Raw genomic sequence first — 8,505 nt, 5'->3', positions numbered from 1 at the left:
AATCAGTGAGAAAAAATATAAGAAGTGATAAGAATGGAGAGTATAAATCTCATTGTGCATAAATACGTTTGGAAAGTGAAATATCCATCAAACTACTGCCATATTCACCTCAATCTAATGAAAAACCGAACGTTGAAAGAAATGATGGATGAATTATTTATAAGTTCCAGTTTACAGAAAACTTGTGTGGAGGAACTATCCTTACTGCAAAAGGGAACAAAAAAAAGTTGTCTTTTTAGAAAGAAAGCGATTTTGTTTGATCAGAATACAATCTTTTTCATATGAGAAATGGAAAGGAAGGAAATCCAACTTGAAATATTTCAAAGTGTGGGAGTTAGTCAAAGTCCAAGTTCCTATTCCTAAAAGAATTAAAATAGGACCTATAACTGTGGAGTGTAAAATTAGACTTGAGTAGTCTAGAGAAGGGTCTAAAAGGCCTAGGAAATGAAAAGGATAATGTACTTAATAAAGAGATGTAAAGGCTTAGTAAATGTTAAAGGACATTTACTTCCTTCGAATATGATTTTGTAACATTTCCTGTGTCTTCTGTAGACTCATTCTTTGGAAAGATGGTGTCAATAAACAATGTTGGAAGTTAATTGATCTTCTTCAAGAAAATAAACATTTGGGTTCAAAGTGAATCTTTAGAAGGAAAATAACAGTTGATGGAACTGTTGAAAAATATAAAGCAAGACTTTGTGTCAAAGGCTTTAAAAAAAACAAGGTTTTGATATTGTCGATATATATACTCGTTAGTAATTAGAATTACATCCATTCGGATGCAAAAATTATTAGTGTGGTATATGACCTCCAAATTCATCAAATGAATGTGAAAAGAACTTTCTTAAATGTAGAATTGGAGGAAGAAATTTACATGAAATAATCTGAGGGTTTTGTGGTTCATGGTAAATAAAAGAAAGTGTATGAACTTGTTAAGTCACATTATGAAAGTACCCAAAAAATGACATAATTTGATCAAACCATGTCGGCAAATGGATTGAAGAATGATGGAAGTGATAAATGTGTTCACATTAAAATCATAAGGTCAATGTTTGTTTGTATATTGGTGATATGTTGATCATCAATAGAGACACTAATGACATAAATGCTACTAAACGTATGCTATAAAGCAAGTCGAATGAAAATTATTGGAGTTGCTAATGCGATCTTAGATATAAAAATTCGTAGAACTCCATAATGTTTAGCATTTTTACGGTCTCATTGCATTGAAAAGGTACTTAACTAGTTTAAATATTTGGATGTCAATATTGTCAAATCTCCAATAAAGAGCTTTGCATTTCAAAAGAGTGAAAACAAAAGTGACTCACAATTGGATTGTGCTAGAGTTTTGGGAAGCATGATGTGTATCATATAGTGTGTGCGATCAGATATAGCATTTGCTATTTTAAACTGAGTCGGTTCACAAGTGATACCAAATAAATTCATTAGATGACAATAAATAGAGTTTTGGAGTATTTAAAATAATACTTAAAACTATGTCTTGCATTATAACAATATCCAACAATATTGAAAGATATAGTGATGCAAATTGAATCATCGGACGAATGAAGTAAAATTCACGAGTGGATATGTATTTACTATTGGTAGAGGAGCAGTCTCTTAGAAATATTTCAAAAGAGACATGTATCGCTAGCTCTACAATGATCTTTGAGCTAGGTGCTCTAGATAAGGTCGGTGAATAAGTTGAAAGATTCCGGAATTTCTTGATAGATATTCTATTTTGGCCCAAACCATTGGCATTAGTATGCATACATTTTGACAGTCAAGATGCAATAGGTAGGGCATGGAGCATAACGTATAACGGGAAGTCTCGTCATATACGACATAGACATGATACCGTTAGAAAACTACTCTCTAGTAAAATTATCAAAATTGACTATGTAAAGTCAAAGGATAATGTGTCGGATCCACTTACAAAAAGGCCTAACTAGAGAGGAAGTTAAAAGATCATCTAAGGGAATGAATTTACGGCTTAGGACAAGTCATCATGGCGGTAACTCTATCTAGCAGACTGGAGATCCCAAGAGCTAGATTCAAGGAGAAAAACAAAGTTGTGAATGACGGTTCGGCATTGTCAACAAACTCAATCCATTCTCATGATGAAGACAATGCTCAGGGACAAGGATACAACATTAAGGCTTGTTAATGAGTTAATAAAGCTTAATGGTTTTAATGATTTGCTAAGTTTGGCAGAGTTGACCAAATAGTGTATCTACGCGATAACACGGTTAGAAATCACCTATGTGAGTGTGAAGTGTAAGCCGCTTCAAAGAAGATGATTGTCAAAAGCCCATCTCTCTATACACTCATGAAACCAGGAGGTGTTCATGGCTAAAACGAACACAACCGTAAGAACCATAGACGGTAAAGGGTTAATTGTGTGACATATGGTTGTCTAGTTATACACCAAAGTTCGACGGTTCAAAAATATCGCATCTACCGATTGACCGAGTATATCCGACATATGTTCACTCCGAAAAGTCCAAGGGGAAACCTACTTATCCAGATGCAATTAATTCTTGCTTGTAAAATACACATATTTGTTCGTTTCTTTGTCTTCGAGTCATCCCCCATTCATGTGGGGGATTGTTGGATTTTAAAAAGGTGTGAATGGAAAATGAAGAGTTGCGACTTTTATGAAGAGTTGTGACTTTTATGAAATGTTGCGACTTTGAAAAAAGTTCTGACTTTTTTTAAAATTTGCGATTTTTATGAAAAGTTGTGACTTTTATGGAAATTTGTGACTTTCATGAAATGTGACGACCTTTCTGAAAGATTGTGACTTTTCCAAAGGTTTGTGACCTTTCAGGTAAGGCACAATAAGAACATTTTCGCACTACCCTTTGTTTTCTATAAATTGAGGGATTTCCTCTCATTTTAATATAGAATTCATGGACTTCTTCGCCAACTACTAAATCTAGTATTCTAAGTGTACTTTACTGCCGTTGAGTGGTTCGCTGACACCGGCGTTTTTGGTATCTATACTCTGGTGATTGAGATCATTTTACCTGGGAGGTCATATTCCAAATCAAACCTCGGATACTAGAGGGGAATAATTTCCTTAAGGGGACACTGTGAGTTCTGTGGACTTGATCTTTTTCCTATTAAAAATTTCCAGATTCTGGTACGTGTTTTACAAATTTTAGATTTGTGAATTAGTTTCAGTTCTTCTATTTTTTTTCCTTCACTGATTCATTAAACTTGGTAACTTCGTGTTTCTGCAAAGTTTGTTGGAATCAGTAAGATTCTTTAGACACATATTAACAACAATTCTTCTTTAAGAAAAATATTTCGTATATTTTTTTTAAAATCTGTTTCTGATTCTAGTTTCGCTACTAGTTTAATTTTCTAGTTGTGAAAATGTTCTTAAACTTTGTTGTCTTACAAAGATGTTCAAAGTTTGTTCTAAGTATGTTTGGAATACAAGATAAACAACAATGATTTTTATATGTACCTTAGAGTGTTGTAATCAACTTAGAAACATAGGTACATTACTTAGGAATTAGTATGAAAAGGTGGGGAAAGAATGAGGAGAACTTTTTGTGGCTGGTGATTGCATAGATAGAGGAGGTTTTCCCCTTCGCCAGTACCAGATGTGGCTCCTCTAGGTGAAGCAACCGATGAAGATTGGGCTATATTGCCCGGATTTCCACTACCCTACCTTTTCTTGGGGCACTCCCTCATGAAGTGACCCTCTTGACCACACATAAAGCAACCTGTTTGACCATCACGACATTTACCTGGGTGGCTTATACCACACTTAGCACATGCAGGAGCCCAACTATCTCTCTATGCCAAACTTTCTTGAGACTGTGCTGGTCTAGCTCTGAAGTTCTGCGAATTCTGGCCAGTATACTCACCTTTATATCTCGGTGCAAGTACACTAGAAGATGATGGAGCAGGTCCCTTTTTTATCCTATTGGAATGATGACATGTTGGGATTACTCTTCTGCTGCCCTGATTCATTCCGTGTGTTGTCCCTCTTGTTCTTGAACTCCTCTCTACCCCTAAGATTCTCTTCCTCTACCTGCTGCACATATACCATTAACCTCGAAATATCCATGTCCCCAATAAGCATTGCTGCCCGGACCTCTTTGCTTGATAGACGGCCTAACCCAACAACAAACAAATCAATTCTACTCCTCATGTCTTTAACCATCTCTGGAGCATAACAGGATAGTTGGGTGAACTTCAACCCATATTCATGAACACTTAGAGAATCCTGCTTAAGTGTGAGGAATTTTCGTACCTTAGCCTCTTTCAGGCATCCTCAAGACAAGCTCAACTCGCAAGTGGTGAATCTTCATCCCTACCTTCTTTCCACTGATCAAACCAAGTCCTAGAAATACCCTTCAGTTGATATGCAACTAGCTCAAGTCTCTCGGTGTCAAAAAAATGCATGTCCTCGAACATCTTTTTCAGTTCCTCAGTGAAGTTTTCTAGATAGTCAGTAATGCTTGAATCAGTAAAACTTGGGGGATTCATACTCAAGAACTCACGAATCCTCGAAGTGTTAGACCCTTCTTGTCGAGCTCCTCTTTGTTGATCAACTTGGTTAGTCACACCTTGGCTCAGCATCCTAATTTTCTCTCTGAACTCAATATTAATAACTCCTCTTTGTGGTTGCACTTTGGGTGCATTTGGTAATTCTTGTTCCTCAACATTCCTCCTAGTTGGACAACCTCTGACTTCTCTTCATAGATGCATGATTCTCTGAACGTATAGGCAAGAATTACAAGGAAACTTTTTAGAGATCAAACTCTAATGCACGAAAGCAATATGAAAGAAGTAAAGAAATTCCTAAATGTTGCAGCTCTTAACTATAGATGTGGCGCTCTTACACTGATAACTTGGGCTCTCTGACATGGCTTCATAGACTCCCTATGACTCTTGAACTCTATGCTCTGTACCAAGTTTGTCAAGCCCCGATCCTACACCCTGAACATGGCCGACAGTTGAAGACCATTGATCGCCTCGAGCGGACCCTTGGTATGGCTTACTTACTCAGCAGAAGACTTAAACACAAGAGATAACTCAAGAAATAACTTAAAAGTAATACATAGCCAAAGTGGCAACTCAAGTCTAAATTGTTTGCAAGTGAAATGAAAAGATTAAAGAAGCTAACAATATCTCTCTATGAAACATCTAAAATAAAGAGGGATGTCGGGACAGGACCCCAATCATCCTAACAACTGAAAACTAAAAACAATAACTTGAATGATAAATATGTCCTCCAGAATGAAAGGAGGCTCACCAACTGACTCTAAGTTGCTCGCTGGATCAAAGTATGTCGAATGATGATCCTAGTTACTTGCGTCTACATTATGATACGATGTAGGCCAATCTGCATCAGCACATTGAATATACGAGTATGCGAGTTGGAATGCTAAAACAACTTAAGCTTTGAGAGAGTAAGAAGGAACACTCATGAATAACATATCTCAATCTAACTCATTTAATTATATAGCAGTTTAAAACAGGTTCAATATAAAGAAAATGAAAACAATTTAAAATACGATTTCAACTCATAATCATAATATCATTAAAACATACCATGTTTCCTCTCAAAGTCTACTTGTGCAATGCATGAATGAAGTATCATACCATCATTCATACTAAGAAGAACCCCTTGAGGAATCATGCAATTACTACAATGGAAGTTTATGTAACCGACAACCATCACTTAGAGCTACAATGATGATACAACGCTTTACCTCACGCAGCCAAGAACCATCCTATACCTTGCTACTAGTATAGGAAGCTAACTCACTAAGTGTATCCACTAGCTTAACTTACGTGATCATCTAAAAAGTATGACCGTTAATACCCATGATGGATTCATTGTTTTCATAGAGACTTAAGTTAATATGAACTCTCATCCCTACATCGGTGCTCAATAATACTCCCAAAATATACTTTAGCTCATGCTTTTAAAAGCAACGTCTTTCTTTAGTTTGATATAATTACTCAATGCTTAGCCTAAAGGCTCCTTTGAAATAGGTGTTCCCTTTGCTTGCTCAAATGTGAAAAACATTTATAACTTCTTTGGGAATACTTAGTTCTTAATGACTTTTTGAGAAGTGAACACAAAACCTTTACTCTTTGCTTAACTTGAAACTTGAGTCTTGTATAAACTTTTAGGGAACTACTTAGTTCCCTTATATTTCTTTGAAGAAAGAACTTCAACTTTTTATTCTTTACTTAATGTCACGACCCAAAACGAGCCGCGAGTGGCACCCACACTTACCTTACTAGGTGAGCGAACCAACAATCTAAATCCCGACGTTTACCAGTAAATAAATTTTTAAATAGTAAATAAATGCGGAAGATCCAAACTCACTAACGAAATCAATTAAATAAACTTCTAAATTATAATACTTATCATCCCCAAAATCTGGAAGTCATCACATCAAGAACATCTATCCTCAAATTACTAAGTCTAAGAGTATTCAAAAACTAAAACAAGTAGAAAGGTGGTCCATGTCCGAACTGCAAAGACATCAAGACGTGAAGAAGAGACTCCAGCCCGAGCTAGGAATAATAGCTCACCCTGAAATCTGACGTGCTGAAGACTGGCTAGAGTTGCGGACGAGTCGAAGTCAACTGTGCACTTGCTGCACTCCACAAAACCACAAGAAGAACATAAAAGTAGGGGTCAGTACAAGGAACAAGTACTGAGTAGGTATCATCGGCCAACTCAAAATAGAAAGCAATATATATGGAATAATAATATAAAATCAACCATAATACTCAACAGGTGAAAATCAACAAGTACAAGAACCGTTGGCAACAACATCAAGTGCATCTATGAGGACTCAAGCCTCCACACCATATCATTGAGAAACTAGGTTCTTCGAAATTTAGTGTATTAACATAATTCAAGATTACTTCTCTTTATTCTTATTGTGTCAGAACGTGACACTCCGATCCATTATTCCTATGTTTCGGAACGTGACACTCCGATCCATCTATTCCTGTGTGTCGGAACGTGACACTCCGATCCATCTATCTCATTATTTCAGTTCATCAAGCGTTCTTTATGTCAAGCATCATCTTAATAGAGAGGATTTAAGATTAAAGATTTGACATTCTCATCATTCTAACCACCACAATTATATGGTCACAACATACAAACACACAATCAAGTGTATAGAAGACTCTACAATACCACCCAATACATATCAATCGCTATTTAGAGTTTATATAACACATAGACATAAACCATAACCTACCTCCACCGAAGAATCGTGATCAAGCAAGCTATCTCCCCAATGCCCTTTTGCTTTCCTCTTCGTTTTCTCTCTCGCTCGTTCGTTCTCGCTCTCTGTCTTTTTCTTTTTCTTCTCTAGATTCTTTTCTTTTACCCTAACTATCACATAATTCATTAGGATAAAAGTAACCCATTATTTATTTCAAGGTTATCTCCTTTAACCCTCCAAGTAAATAAATTATTAAACTCACCCCCCTAATTGTATAAAGTTTGTCATGAATAGTCCAAAACACCCCTTTAAAACTTTTAGCAGAAATCCGACCCAGTTAGGTTACGCAACCTTTGACGGTCCGTCGTGTCTGCGACGGTCCGTCCTGCATGTCCGTCACAAAGTTCAGAGAGTTAAATTCTGTAAAGGGTTTGTGACGGTCCGTCGTACCTACGACGGTCCGTCCTGCAGTTCCGTCGCGAAGTTCAGAGAGTCGATCTCAGTACCCAGATTTTCGGAGTTTAAGTGTTTTGGAACGAAGTCCCTCGACGGTCCATCGTGACCATGACGGTCCGTCGCGTGGTCCGTCGGCTCAGTCAGTTTTTATCAGAAATATTTCTACTGCTCAAACCGACTAAACAAGTTGTTACAATAGATACCAATTTACCCATCGTTCGTCCCCGAACGATCACAGGAAGAAAAGTAAGGGCGAGAAAGAGTACCTGAATCTGTAAAAAGATGTGGATATCTTTCTTGCATATCCACCTCACTCTCCCAAGTGGACTCTTCAACTGGCCGATTCTTCCACTGAACCTTGATAGATGCAATCTCCTTTGATCTCAACTTGCGGACTTCTCTAGCTAGAATAGCAACCGGCTCCTCCTCATAAGACAAATTCTCATCAAGAAGAACTGAATCCCAACGGATAATGTAGTTTCCATCCCCATGGTACTTTTTCAGCATAGACACATGAAATACCGGATGCACTCCTGAGAGTCCTGGAGGCAATGCCAGTTCATAAGCCACCTCCCCCACGCGCTTCAAAACTTCAAATGGCCCAATGTACCTCGGAATGAGTTTACCTCGCTTACCAAACCGCATCACCCCTTTCATGGGTGAAACCTTTAGCAAGACTTGTTCACCCTCCATAAAATTGAAGTCCCTAACCTTTCGATCTGCATATTCCTTCTGCCTGCTCTGAGCTGCTAGAAGCTTATTCTGAATGAATTTTACCTTATTTAACGATTCCCTCAAAAGATCGGTACCCCAAGGTCTTACCTCAAAT

The sequence above is a fragment of the Solanum pennellii genome, chromosome 2 (genome assembly GCF_001406875.1).
Source record: "Solanum pennellii chromosome 2, SPENNV200".
NCBI classification, from domain to species: domain Eukaryota; kingdom Viridiplantae; phylum Streptophyta; class Magnoliopsida; order Solanales; family Solanaceae; genus Solanum; species Solanum pennellii.
The sequence above is the reverse complement of the archived record's forward strand: the minus strand, read 5'-3'. Positions refer to the sequence as shown.